This window comes from Podarcis liolepis (genome assembly GCF_965112155.1).
Source record: "Podarcis liolepis genome assembly, chromosome: 3".
Classification (NCBI taxonomy): Eukaryota; Metazoa; Chordata; class Lepidosauria; order Squamata; family Lacertidae; genus Podarcis; species Podarcis liolepis.
The window spans coordinates 25,105,725-25,120,553 of record NC_139557.1 but is presented as its reverse complement, the minus strand read 5'-3'; the positions used below and the strand labels follow the sequence as shown (position 1 = coordinate 25,120,553).

Here is a 14,829-nt window from a genome sequence, read left to right as displayed (position 1 = left end):
CCATTTCTGGACATGCATGTTCAAATGAGATCTACATCCCTGCCTTCCTACTCCTTTGGGTGATATCCGTTCATGTATATCTTTTATATCATATAAACCTTTTTCCAAGGCACAATTTATACATTTAATAGAATCAGGTGGTAAAGTTGTTCCTAGACCGAACCGCTTAACCTTGCAAGTGGATGGGTTTGTGTTTTTTTAATGTCCCTTCACAAAGAAGAGGCTATTTTTTGTCACACTAATTGTCAGTGTGAAGGATCCCATTCCCCACCCTGCTCCATGAGGGAGCAACTTCACTTTTGTTGGACGTATAAATATTTCTCTCTGCAAGGGTGGTGGTGGTGGTGAGGAAGGCAAATACATTTGTGTGCTGTATTTAAAGGGGGTTGAGGGTGTCTGACACAAATTTCCTAGCCAAATGCTCACTGAACAGCGTCAGTCATTGCTGTCTTATGAGAATATCAGCTTTAAAACAGCTTTTCCAGAATGCCTTTCCAAGAAAAAGAAACATAACCAGAGACTTTACAGTCTGGACGCCAGATAAAGTAAGCGTCTAAGATTCCAATTTAAATGTAAATCATCAGATGGTTTTAACCCTAATCCTCCCTTAGGTGTTGATGAGAGGTGAACAAGGCTTCCACCGTCCTCCAGTGTTTTTCACAGCTTTCTTAATTTCCTTCTTTGGAAACTCAGGAGGATCACTCATACATTTATTTCTCATTAGCTGTCATATTACGTATATCCACCTCAGATCGCCTGCATGTTTCTGGGTCGATGTCTGCTTTTCTTGAAAATTCAGACACTTTTCTACCTAAGGTATGGTGGATTTGTATGTCCTTTGGAGATTTCAAACCACATACCGAAGTGGAACCAGCTCTTGTTTTTTTGTTAAGTTGCTTTTTCTGTGGTAAGTCTATCCCTTCAACTTCTACATGTGGTTCAGATATTACACTGTTGTCATTAAAATGCAACTTGCAACCTTTATCGCCCAAAGCTGAACATACAATTGGGCAAAGTGCTAGACTAACAAAGTCTAAATCCTTAGACTATTTGTTTCAGAGATACAGGGGTAGATAGCTAGCTACTAGTGATGATTTTGCTGCTTAATTGCCACCTGCCAATTGTTACTGTGCTGTTTTCGCAAGCCTATTCTGAATTAATGGAAGGGATAGCTAAACAGAGCGTGAGAAAGTAAGAAATATAAATAAATGTACATCTCCATCTAATAACATTTTGCAAAGCAGCATTAATATCTGCATACAAGGAAAGCACTATGTTCTTTTAAAAGTTGCAAAATGCAAGTTGTTTATTGTTAAGTGCTCGCATCTAAGATCTTGAAAAAACTATTAGTAGCAGAAAACAATTTGAGTTATGGAACCAATTCAACCTTTTCAGTATTTGTCAGCCTTTATTGGCAGTCCCAGTGACATTTATATGGTTAAATGAAAGCATAAATGTCTGAAGCTGCCAATGGAATGTTTAAGAGGACCACATATGATCAGAGGCATCTATAAATATTATTTGGATGCATTTGAGTTACAGACACCTACAATTCCTTATCAAATCACCAACCCTGTTCTATGAGAGGGGGAAGTAAGTTTTCCCTGTGAAGAACAGTGCTTTTGTGGAAATGAGTTATTACATAAATAAGTAGTCTTTAAAGCACATCCTCTCCCGCAATGCCTTAAAAAGAAACAGTGGCCTGGCAGATTATTGCAATTCCCACCCAAATTATTTCTGTAGCTAGCAAGTTATTGTTGGGGCTTTCTTGCTGCTAAATGGACATTAATTCATAATAAATATTTCAGTAGGGAACAACCTAAGCCAGGGACTGAGAACTGTGGCCCTCTACAACCTGATAGATAAAGTCCCCTCATCCACTGGCTGGGACTGATGGATGTTGGAGTCAATGATATCTTAAGAGGAGTTTGGATTTGATATCCCGCTGAAGAAATGTTTCTCACAGGCAGATGCTCCCTCCGACCATCTGATGCATCTGTTTTCCCACCTACCTATTTGGCCTCCCACCGATCCTGACGAGATAGCCAAGCTAATAGCCCAGCTGAAATCGGGCAAAGCCCCAGGGCCCGACCTGATCCCTGCTGAAGCCATCAAACTACACCCAAAATGGTGGGCTGGCATCTTGGCCAAAACCTTCGACGCAATCAACGCTTCTGGACTCATCCCCAAAATATGGAAGGAGGCCATTATAGTACCAATTCATAAAAAAGGTTCTCCAATGGAGCCGGAAAATTACCGTAACATCAGCCTCCTTTCGATCATAGGGAAAATCTATGCCAGCTTTTTGCTGACAAAACTATTGCGATGGGTAGATGAGACTAACCAGATTGGCCACGAACAAGCAGGGTTCAGAATTAAACGCTCTACAACTGATCATGCGATAGTTCTTTACCATCTGGCACGGAAGTACTCCTCCCCTCCCCGGGGCTACCTGTGTGCTGCCTTCTTAGATCTTAAGGCAGCCTTTGACAGTGTTCCTAGAAATATTCTTTGGGAGAAACTTGCGAAACAGGGCATCGATAGAAGACTCTTATGGCTTATAAGTCAGCTCCACGAAGGTACCCTTGCCAGAGTGAGACTTACTCCTGCGGGCGACCTCACAAATTCGATACCAATAAACAAGGGAGTGCGCCAAGGATGTATATTGGCTCCCTGCCTATTCAATCTATTCATCAGCGACATGCGAGCATCCCTAGTCAACTCATCTCCAAGTACACATGCGCCTAGACTAGCGGATTACCGCTGTCCACTCCTTTTATACGCGGATGACGCGGTAATTCTATCTTATACACGTGTTGGACTAACCAGAGCTCTGAAGATCTTTGCCACGTATTGTCAACTCAACCAATTAACCATCAACCATGCTAAATCTAAGATTCTGATTTTCGCCAGAAGTCGGAGATTATACGAATGGAAGCTTGGTGGAGCAAAAATAGAGCAAGTCCTAAAATTTCAATACTTAGGAGTTATTTTTCAATACAATTTGGGGTGGAAAGCACAAATTCAACACCTACTTAACAAGGCCAAAACTCTGTCATATGCGCTCCTCCGATTTTTCTTTTCGGATGGAGCTTTGCATGTTCCCTCGGCCCTAAAGGTGTTCAAGGCAAAAGTGGTTCCCGTGCTAGCTTATGCTGCCCCGCTCTGGGCCGTGATGACAGATCTTGCTCCTCTTGAGACTCTGCAAAACCAATTCCTACGTCGGCTCCTAATGCTCCCCCTGTGCGTAAGCAATGCAGCCATGCGACTAGAATTGAAGATCGCATCCTTAGAAACTTGCCTGTGGAAGCAAGTCTTCAATTATTGGTTATCATTGTGGCATAGATTACCAGACCATTATCTTGTCCAATGCTTATGGCGAGATGAATTCTCCAGCCTTTGGACTAGTAGAATTCATGCCAAACTCTTGAGCTATGGAATCTCTCCCTTAGATTCCCTAAAACTAGATCAAATCACTGCTCAAAGACTGATCCGCCAAAGACTGGATGACATCGATTTACAGCGAAATTATTCGCTGGGGGGAGGTGTTTGTTCGCCCCAGAACATTGGTATCACTTTAACTTACTGCGTTCCATCATACCTCTCCTCCCTTTCGACTGTTGCCCATAGGCTGGCCTTCACCAAAGCGAGGTTTAACGTTTTTCCCTCCAATGTCCTGAGACATAGATTCTCAAAGGGCCAAGCCTCCGCCGTGTGTGTATGTGATAAGGAGACGCCGGAGTCGCTTCAGCACATTATGTTTACTTGCCCCTTGTTTAATGTGCCACGGGCAAATTTGTTGGGATCAATCATACAGAAGCTAGAGGGTACCCCACCAAAATTCCACCTTGCCCAAATCCTGCAGGATAAGGACATCCATACGACCCTGAGAGTGGCTAGGTTTCTGGTCGCTGTCCTTACCCAAAAGCGCTGCCAAGGTGCACTACAAGCTAATTAAGGCGCAGTATGTCATTCCATCTTACAGTATTTTATTGTTATAGTGATGTTTTAGCGGCTGTTTTTTCCCACGTGCACAAGCTGTTATTTATGTCTTGTTTTTTATCTGTATGGGCCTATGGCCGTAATAAATATCTATTCTATTCTATTCTATCCCGCTTTATCACTACCCGAAGGAGTCTCAAAGCGGCTAACATTCTCCTTTCCCTTCCTCCCCCACAACAAACACTCTGTGAGGTGAGTGGGGCTGAGAGACTTCAAAGAAGTGTGACTAGCCCAAGGTCACCTAGCAGCTGCATGTAGAGGTGCAGAGACGCGAACCTTGTTCCCCAGATTACGAGACTACCGCTCTTAACCACTACACCACACTGGGCCACAGATTCCTCACTCCTGATCTGTTTGGGGCTTTGACATGTTTGGAGCTGTGCATGTGAAAACCAAGGCCTAGCACTGATAGGAAAGCACCCCATTCACTTATGCAGTACCATTTTCCATCTCTGATATCAGGAACTTTGAAAGAACAGAACATATTGTGCACTCCAGTGCACATTTTTTCAGAAGTAAGTCTACTGTTTTTAATCAGAGTTCCTAGTGTGTTTAGGACTGAGTAGATCGGCTGCATGGTGTGTGGTGTGTTCTATCTAGGGTCATGCTTCTTCTGAAAGAATGGGTTCATATTTGGGAGTTCTGCTGGATCCACTGCTGTGACCTGAGGCACAGGAAGAATGAGTGCCACAGAGTGGCTTCCAACAGGCTGGGGCTTGTAACTCAACTACAATCCCATCTGGACAGGGATAATTTAGCTACAGTAATCTACACGCTGGTAACCTCAAGCTTTGACAATTACAGACTATGTTGTATAAAAAAATATAAACTTTAAAAAATGTAGTTTTTGACAGGCATGCCAAAAGGAAGGTGAAAGTACTGATGAACATCATCATACTTGCTTATGCCACCTTCCACAGTCATGACTTTGCAAACAAAGGTAGTAAGACATGAGTAGAAATAAATACAACACTCCTGTTGTAGCAACACTCCTGAGATTTTTTTTTGCGTGAGTCTTAGATGACTCTTGCCAAAGTGCCAGGCGTGCAATGCTCAAGCAAATGAAATGCCTGAAAGACTTGCCATACAAATGGAGAAAGGGAACCTTTCCACAGAAAGAGTACATGTGCTCAAGAAGCATTGCAGCAGGAAGCAGCTGACATCTCCTCAAGGTGGAAATCCACCTTCCAAGGCACAGCAAACGTCTTTACGGCTCAGGTAACCTGCTGCAACTGTGGGGTATCCTATCACTACTTGAGAGCCTGCAGGTCATCACCTTTGCAAATGGGTTTACTCAGGGTGCTCCACACAAGCCAGTCCATCTGTCTGACCAGTGGCAGGTCTTCATGCTCCGGCACCGTGGGGCATAGAGCAGGCAGGGGCATGGTGCACGTCCTGGGGGCGTGGCACCCAGTGCGGGGTGGGGGCAGCCACAATGGCACCCCACTGGAATCGTGGTGCCGGGGGCGATGATCTCCCTCTGCCCCCTCTTCCTCCGCCAGTGTGCCTGAAACATCAGATTCAGATTCTGCACATGAAGATAACAGATAATGATCATTAAATCATCACTGTGTTCTCATGCTGAGATGCCAAGCAAGTATTACACTTACACACACACGCGCACGCACACACACAAAATGTACATGTGATCCTCACACTTTACAAGCTACCCTGCCTCCATGAAAGTACTTTCTGGGCAGGGAACTGAGAGTGTTTGAAGCAGCCACTAACATGCAAAAAGCTTAACACAAAAATTAACCACCCAGTTCAGCTCTTTTTTATTCTGTTTTGCTTTGCTTCTCCCAGCTCAATTATGTATTGTTCAGAAATACTTTTTAACACCCACATACTATTTGCCCTGCTGATTAAATAATATCCTGTGATTAACAAATTGTTCAGAGTTCTAGATAAATCAGAAAGAAACAACAGGGGAGGGTGGTTATGCTTACTCTCTCTGCAGGGATCACAAACAAAGGCACCTGCAATAACAACAGATTTTGTTATTGCCAGCCTGGGTCAATAACGTACAATGTCAGTTCTATTAGATACCTATTTTCTCTTTATTTGTTATGCTGTTATTATTTATCATAATAACGAGTGGAAAATAACTGCTGGTCTAGCCTGCAATTGCCCAGTGTTATTTTGCAATGCTCACTCACCACCGTCACAAGCCATAGCTAAATAGCTATCCACCTAGTGGATCAAGTGCTTGCAGAGGGTTCATTACTTTCAGTGGGAGCCCTGTGCACAAATCAAATACTGCCCCAGCGTAATCCTCCTGAACTTAAAGCTGAGCTTTGATGTGGCATGGTGGAGCTGAGTTCCTTGGAAAGTCCTCGACACATGGAAAACCCTTTGGATCTAGCTAGTATGTGCCTGATAGCCATGCCCAGTGGAGTTTCAGAAGTAAATGGAGCTCTGTTTCCATAGCCTTTAAAATAAAATAAAATGGTTCCTGACAAAGCAAGATTTCTCTTTGATGGCTGTATGGAAAACACAAAAAGTTAAAGTCTTCATGAAGACTGCTAAATTAAGTCTGTCCTTGACTTAAACATAGTATGTGTTTCTCTTCTATCTTTTCTCAAAGTTACAGAGTTTGAATATAATAATGGTTACAGAAAAGAATATTCATTATACCAAGACTTCTTTTTTTTGGGGGGGGGGGAAGCATAGCTTGAAAATAATCTGGTTAGTCAACAAAGATTAAGTGATTTTTGTGTGTGTGACAATGTGGAGTACCATTTCCCCCCCCCCTGCCCATGACAGTTTTTATATATTGCATTCAAGACACTTTTATCAAAATATGAATACTAGAACCTCGTTTTCTTTCTTAAATAAAAAAAAGGACTATGTGCAATTTTTTTTTAAAAAACGACATGTTCAACATGTTGAGTTAAGGGCTTCCTATTTTCATTCAAGCTCCGAAATGCTTGAAAACTATGGCTATTAAAGGCCACACCATCAACAGAAATATTATTTAGGCAATAATGATACGGTACGGTATCCTATCAGGTATTTAGTTTTAATTTCATTACTTTTGAGGATGCTATGGCTACAACTTCCTCATCCAACAAACCTGAAATCGAAAAGGAAAATTTAAATGGTAAAATTAAAGGAAGAAATATCTTTATTATGAGATCGCATTCTATTTAAAAAGGCAAGAATTCACAAGTAACTTAACTTATGCCCATTGAGTGGATAGTTTATTAAGTGAAATAAGGTTAGAAATCATAACTCCCCCCCCCCCCCCGAACAAGGCTCTTGTTTAATGGGGTCACAAACTTTTACTGCTGTGTCCTCTTATAATACTGGTTCATTTATTAAATTTCTAAACGTTCATCTGAGGATCACAGGGCAGTTTACAATATAAAAACACAAAAATACATAACAAAAAACCTAATACCCTTCCCCACACAAATGCTGTTTAAAAGATCATAGATTATTTAATGAGTCAAAGATCTAGGAGAAGAGGAATGGTTCTGCCTAGTGCCTAAATATATTTAATGAAGGTGGCAGGTGAGCCTTAGCAAGGTATCATATTGATTCACATGCTGTACAATTACCCCAGCTGATTTCTACAATTTGTAAGGTTGTTAAAGGTGCAGAAGCAGGGCTGGCTGGGAATTCGCAGTTGAGTTTGACAATCCTAGCCCTTAAAGGTTGCAATGGGAAAAAAGAAAACCCAAAACATAAAGTACACACAGCCATACAGTCGCACAATGAATCTTCTTCTCTCTTTCTGGAGACTCTGTGGTGGCTCTTGTGTTTTTAATGAGGTTGTCAACATTTCCTGACTATGACTCCTTCTCTACCTGTAACAAATAGTTCATTAAAAAAAAAGAGGGAAGAAAATTGCCAAGTTATTTCCTAACTAGGATCCTGTATCTGTAACAGTTTCCAACTTTTACCAAGTACTGTTATTTATTTACCTGAAACACTGGATTCATTGGTTGACATTAGTATGGGATCGTGTTGTTGGCCTTTAAAGGTTGCAGTGGAAAAGAGGAAAATCAGCAGATAAACACACAGCTTCCCTCTAAATATTTCTGCCCTTTATCACCCTATTTCATAGTACTTGCTTTGCACAACTCATGGTATGAATTGGGGGGGGGGCATGAGGTTGTGAGTTTCCCTGCTGATGGTGATCATGGCTGTGGCGTTTGCCTCCTAGGATGGGTCAAGGAAAGGGTTAAAATGGGTGTGATGTGATTGGCCAGTGAGAATGCAAGGGGGGAGTAAAAGATAGAGTGGGAGGTTTTGAAAAGTCAGTTGAGGTTTGTCAGTTGGGAGTTGAGGTTTGTCAGTTGGGAGTTGAGGCTTGGGTGTTGGAGAAGGAAGAGGGTGGAATAGGCAGTGGGTTGGTCGAGTGGTATTGTGAGAGAGTAAGAGGAATTGTTAGGGAGTTAGACAGATAGTTGGGAATAATTCAGTTTGAAGTTGTTAGAAACTAAGATTTAAGAAACTGACAAGAGAAAAATAAACCGAAACCATACGCTTATTCCTGCACTTAAAAATAAACTTGATTATTTGTTTATGTTAACAACTGTCTGGACTCTGTGTGTCCCCGTGAGAAGCAGGGTGGTGGCAGCAAAGAGAGCAACTGCAATGGTGGCACAGGGTCAATAGACCGTGAAACGTCCGGGGGCCCTGTGTGATCGCCACAATGGCAAACTCAGGAAGTGACCTCTATGACTCGCAAAGTGCTTAACAATTTGAGTGTGAACCTGGCCACGGGGCTATTGGCATCCATTATGAGTATATTGCCATCTCCACGGTATTGACCAACCCTCTGTTAAGACCAGTGTTGAGTTCTGACAGCTGCTTTCAACGGAGCATGTGAAGAATAGATTAACATCCCCCTGAGCAGATTCCAAATGAAGTCTCCTCGTTTCTAATTACATTTCTCATTCCCAGATTGCAAAATGACATTTCTAGGCAGACTTGACTCCCAACATCTCCGTTCTAGAAGCGTTACCGAGCCAAATTATGTAAACTAAGTAGGAGAGGTCAAGTGTGTGCCCACAAACCTGAAAATTCAATAACCCAGAACACAAGCTGCACATTAGTTAACTCTAATTGTCAGGAAGCAAAACAATGTTTGCCATCCATCTCACTGAGCAGACATTTGTGGCTAGACTCTAACCACATTCAGGTTAGATTTAGGATCTGGGGCAGTACCAGTACTACACTAGGCAAATCATTAGCTTTCTAATAATGTTGATATATATTAGACAAACCAATCAGATCTGTATTTTCCGAGGCTGACTTGCAGCTCTACTTTAATTTATATTTTCCTCTCCGTGCTGAAACACTATGGAAACAGGAGATAAATCCCCAAAGATTAGGTTCTCAAATGGGTGGGGGTGGGTTTGTTCTACAAAAGTAATGCTTATGTTTGTTTATTGCCCCAGCAGAATGCTCCCCTCAGTACACATTTTTTTAAAGTATTGTTTCATCACTCAACAAGGAACTCCAAAAAGAACTTAAATTATTTTCTGCATTTCCACATTGATTTGTTGCCAAAGTTGTACTGTTTACAGGGAAATAAATGCTCATCGCTGGAGCTAAAATAAATGTTCAGTCTTAATGCTAACAAGAGAGAGTAATTGAAGAGGAGAAAAAAAATTAAAAAATTGCATTGATCTTCTCCTGATGCTCCAACTATACAAATTACTTTTTTGATTAACAGCTAGAATTACCAGGGCCATGTCTTCTACATCAATAAGTCAATCTGAAAATCATGCAACTTTGCCAAAATAGGTGTGCTACTGCAAATGTGTTGACTTTTCAATCTAAGCAGCTTAAGCACTGTCTTTTAAAAGAACACAATTTTAGCAAATCTTAACAAATCCTGGAGCTTACAAAAGAACTTTACATTTGGCACAGTGAGACTGTTATAATTTTATATCCATTGGATAAGCCAATCAGAAAAGTCAGTCAACAAATCATTTTTTAAGACAATTGTAATATACCTTCCAAAGCAGAGCTGGCAAACCTTTTTTGGCCTGAGGGCTACGGTATGTATGGCCCAACCCCACAGTTGGTTGTGCCCCATCACATGCAAAAGTTCCCAGGTCCTGATTCCATTGCAATAACTGCCTATGGCTCATCACTGGTGTACAACAGGGGTCAGCAAAGTTTATCTTGCCTGGGCCAGATCGGTCCAGCAGAGATCCCTCTGTGGGCCAGATGGTATGTGTGTGTGAGAGAGAGAGCCCCTGTGATTTTCGGCATCTGCGTCTGTGCAAACACGATTTTTGGTGCCGCAGAAGCGAGTCCCCACACTGCGCAGGTTTAGTGCAACGTGAGAGCAGACGGCTCATGGGCTGGTCAAATGGCCTCCGCAGGCCGCTTCCGGTCCATGGGATGCCTGGTGTAGAATTTTTCAGGTCATACAACAGGAAGAAATCAGATTGCTAAGAGGAATGCTTGAGCATCCAACCGCTCCCCAAGATAATGACTGTTTCAGTGGCGTGCAGTGAAATTTTCTGTAGGGGAACCGTTAGGGCCAGAGGCACCAGCTTGTGAGGGCAGTGCCCATGGGACATCACGCCCCCTTCCCTAAGCCAGGCAGAGGCTTCCCGGACCTTGGGGAGGAGGCATGAGGCCTGTGACAGGATGCTCGATCCCTCCTGCCTCCTGCCCAAAGTCAGGTGGGCTTTGGGAAGGTGACGGGCGGCTTTCTGGATCCGTCAGAGCATCGTGCCTCCCTCGCTAAGCTGGACAGAAGCTTCTTGGGCTTTGGGAAGGAGGTGTCAGGGAACATTTAGGGGACTAGCCCAGTCCGCCTAGTCCAGGGGTCAGCAAAGTTTTTCAGCAGGGGGCCGGTTCACTGTCCATCAGACCTTGTGGGGGACTGGACTGTATTTTGAAAAATAATAATGAACAAATTCCTATGCCCCACAAATAACCCAGAGATGCATTTTAAATGAAAGGACACATTCTACTCATGTAAAAACACGCTGATTCCCAAACTGTCCGTGAGCCAGATTTAGAAGGTGATTGGGCTGGCCCCGGCCCCCGGGCCTTAGTTTGCCTACCCATGCTCTAGTTCAAAGACTGCCTGCCATGGGACTGTTTGATACTAGGTGTATGCATTAATCCAAAATGGAAGCTTTCATTCATTTCACTTCCAGATCAGAGTTTCCTCAAGTATACAGGATTCCTAAATAGAAATAGCTAAATAGGCATAAAGAGGTAATGAACCAAAGAGACTAGGTGTGGAATTAGGGTAGCAGAAAGTCTGAAAAAGAGACTTACGTTTGAAGATTTCAAAGAAATAAAAAAACCAAAACCCTCTATAATCTGCCATATATCTTGAAAGTTAAAGTGAAGTAGCTATGAAAATGAGCAGTCTCACAAGTTTCTGTAATGCTGTTCGTGTATGACAAGCTATCGGTAGAAGGCTTTTCAAAATCGCATCTTTACGAATTACAATTCTGACATTTAAATAAAAGGATCCATCAGGGCTGTTAGTACGATTAAGGAAAGCCACCACTTCTTCTGCACTAGTGAACTCCTATTGACCTCAAAATCATTTCTTCTGACACAAAGGACACAAAGCAGAATATCAAATATATTTCCACAAGAGAAGAACGTGTAGAATTCTTGCTGGTAAAAGTCTGGCCTGCTAATCCAGGAGCTGACCAAACTTTGGGGGAAGTACAATGGCACATAAACAAAACTAAAAGTGAGAAACTTACGGAAAAGTGAGTGCACACGAAAGCTATAAATGCTATCCATTTAGAAAAGAACAAAACAAAGAGGAATCCTATACTTTCACAGATGGCCTATCACAGGGGATGCTCAGATCTCTTTCAAGGATAAAGTCAGTTAACACATGTAAATTGGCAGTTAGGTGATAGGCAGTAAGTTTCCTTAAGTTTTAATTTTTTATTTGCCTTAATCTTCTTACTAAAATTAGATTGCTTCCATTCAAGAACTTCGCCCAACAGTGGCGTAGCGTGGGGGGTGCAGGGGGGGCCGGCCGCACCGGGCGCAACATCTGGGGGTTAGGGTTAGGGGGCGCAAATCCACGGGTTAGGGGGCGCAAATCCACGGGTTAGGGGGCACAAATTACTTGCCTTGCCCCGGGTGCTGACAACCCACGCTACGCCACTGTTGCCCAATATTCAATATTTTGCTTGCAATTCAAAATAGTCATGAGTGCTGTAACAATTCTGAATACCTTTCCACTTCTCTGAAATTTGTGATGCAGCTCCCCAGCAAAATAATGTGTAAAGAAGTGCACATGTCCTGGCTCCCACCTGATGAAGAACTTGAACTGCGGTTGCTGCTTCTACCAAAATCTTTAATGCTCAGATCGGTGCAATACACAGGCAGCGTGCACTTCAAAAGCACAGCAGGTACTACACACGGCTTCACAAGCAAATACATTGATCCGATGATGTGATGTCCCCTGCCAACCTGCTATAAGGAATAAAGGTAAAGGTAAAGGTACTCCTGACCATTAGGTCCAGTCGTGGCTGACTCTGGGGTTGCGGCGCTCATCTCGCTTTACTGGCCGAGGGAGCCGGCATACAGCTTCCAGGTCATGTGGCCAGCATGACTAAGCCACTTCTGGCGAACCAGAGCAGTGCACGGAAACGCTGTTTACCTTCCCGCTGGAGCGGTACCTGCTAGGTTGGCAGGAGCAGGGACCGAGCAACGGGAGCTCACCCCATCGTGGAGATTCAAACCACCGACCTTCTGATCAGAAAGCCCTAGGCTCAGTGGTTTAGACCACAGTGCCACCCTCGTACCGCTATGAGAAATAGGGGAGGGCAAAAGTTGGCATGACAAACGGGTTCTGTTCCTTAGACTGGGCAAGCAAAACAGCACTTTGCTGAGAAGGCTGAAGCAGCCCCTCTGTTCAGGTGCGGCCATCACCTGGCCCTCCATGCTTAAGGGTATTCTGTAAAAGGAACCTGGAGGTGTGGATCTTGTCCAAAGCCCAAGGAGGGGCTAGGGCCATGCCACGACCCCATCAGGAACCTAGGGGGTGCTCGAGTCGAACCACATTGGCGGGGCTCCCCCTACTGGTGGTTTACCCTTACCAGACTGCCTGCAAGGCAGGCAGGAGTCAGATATAGTCTGTTGATGACAATGCCTAAGCCAATACCACTCACATTTTGTAACCAATAAAGTTGTGGCCTAAATTTTGCCCATTAACATTTAACTTAGAATTCTGCGTCCTTGTGTCTTTATTCTCCTTGGGGTGGCTTGGGGGCCTTGACACTCAACACAGCACTTCGCTGAGAAGGCTGAAGCGGTCCCCTCTGTTCAATTTCTGCAAGACCAAGGTGATGCAGGAGGTGTTACTGCCTCCTCAGAAGCAGGTGGGACAGTCCGGGCAGCACTGGGAGTGGACATGGCTTATGACAACTCCAGAGGCAGACCTGGACTGCAATAGTCTAAGTGTATGAGCCAGAAACAGCATCTGATGGCTAGAGAGACAAGAGGCCGAGGCTGTAACTCGCATGGTGGGAAATGCTGAGGAGATGGGGCGAGGCAAGGGAAATCTCCTGACCCAGGTGAGGCAAAACCCTACTAGTGTTTCCCCTGCTGTGTGGCTTAAGCGTACACAGTATCTTTTCAAGAGAGGAGGATGGGGAGAACACTAGTACACATTGGCCCTGCCTCCACTGGCTGCTCAACAAGGTCTGGCAGCTACCAGCTGCCGCTGAATGGGACTTACTTCCATATAAACAAATTACTAGAGAGCAGTAAGGCTCAGCCATGTCCAGTGACGGAGGAACCCTCTCTGGCACCTGGGGCGGGACACCAAGGGGTGCTCTTGACTGCTCTACAGCTGGGGGGAGGCAGCGGGCCATCTTGTCACCCGCCCAAGTGGTACCCAGGGCAGACAGCCCCCTTCGTATGCCCCTGGCCATGTCAGGCTGTCTCTGGATCACGCTCACTACTTCTGTATCTCCATGGACACATAAAAAAAACCCCACCCCAATTAAATAATGTAGAGAATGTCAAAATCACTCTAACTTTTGATTATGAACATTACTATTATTATTATTTAACCTCACCTTACAAAACCAACAGTGAAATAAACAAACCTGGGCTCCAATCCAACACAGGCATACTTAGCAGCCCATTGATTTCAACAGGTTTCAGTCCTTAGATAGGTAATAGCCCCAATTAGTTTTCTACATCCCAAATCAGAACGTAATATTAGAGTGGAACAGAACTGTCACAATATGTAACATACACACAAGACTCTAAATATAAATCTTTTACATTGTTTCTTTTCTCGTTGGAAAAACACGTAAAAAAGCTACTGCTGGTTTAAGGATATGTACTGAAAATAGGTTTTTTTAAAAGGAGTTTTCTATATATATTAATGTTTTGGATCCAATATGGAGAAAGACAAATTATTTTAATATACAGTTATAATGGCTGGTAAGAGAACAACCCAATACTCCTAATTATGTCATTTGTCAGGCTTTTCCTTCCAGTTTTATTGTGTACATGGGTATTTTGTTTTTCCCCCTGAACAATTAAGACAATAAAAACAAATCAGCTGTATGCTGCAAGAACACTATTTGTCCACAGAGTACGTTATTACACATGTATAAAAGCATAACATGGGAATGTCTAGCTTAAAGAAATCTAATACAACCAAAAATACACAAATATTTTGAGAATGTGAACCATCCAGCAATGTTCAGGGGCTTATTATGCATCAAGAAAGCAAATGTGATTAAATAATGTATGCCTGTTGCTGCCATAATACGATCCTTATGGTGAAATTTTTGATGTTTACCATCATCAGTTGTTATTGGAGATGGTGTTGGGGTGATTTGTGCAGACTAT

General features: G+C 43.3%; 1 protein-coding gene and 1 long non-coding RNA gene across 4 annotated transcripts in view; both read right to left on the bottom strand.

Annotated features, from left to right (window-relative positions):
* CSMD1 (CUB and Sushi multiple domains 1) overlaps positions 1-14,829 on the bottom strand; it is a 963,313-nt gene that overhangs the window by 424,248 nt on the left and 524,236 nt on the right. The gene's annotated exons all lie outside the window — the stretch shown is intronic.
* LOC310703430 lies at positions 5,135-13,268 on the bottom strand. 2 transcript variants are annotated; one of them, XR_014524103.1, is made up of 4 exons: positions 12,122-12,701; positions 7,932-11,944; positions 5,952-7,814; positions 5,135-5,530 (listed from the first exon to the last, which is right to left on the bottom strand). It is a non-coding gene; the product is annotated as an uncharacterized lncRNA (long non-coding RNA). The 2 variants fall into 2 exon arrangements; XR_014524102.1 differs by lacking the exon at positions 5,135-5,530 and having other exon boundaries at positions 5,760-7,814; positions 12,122-13,268.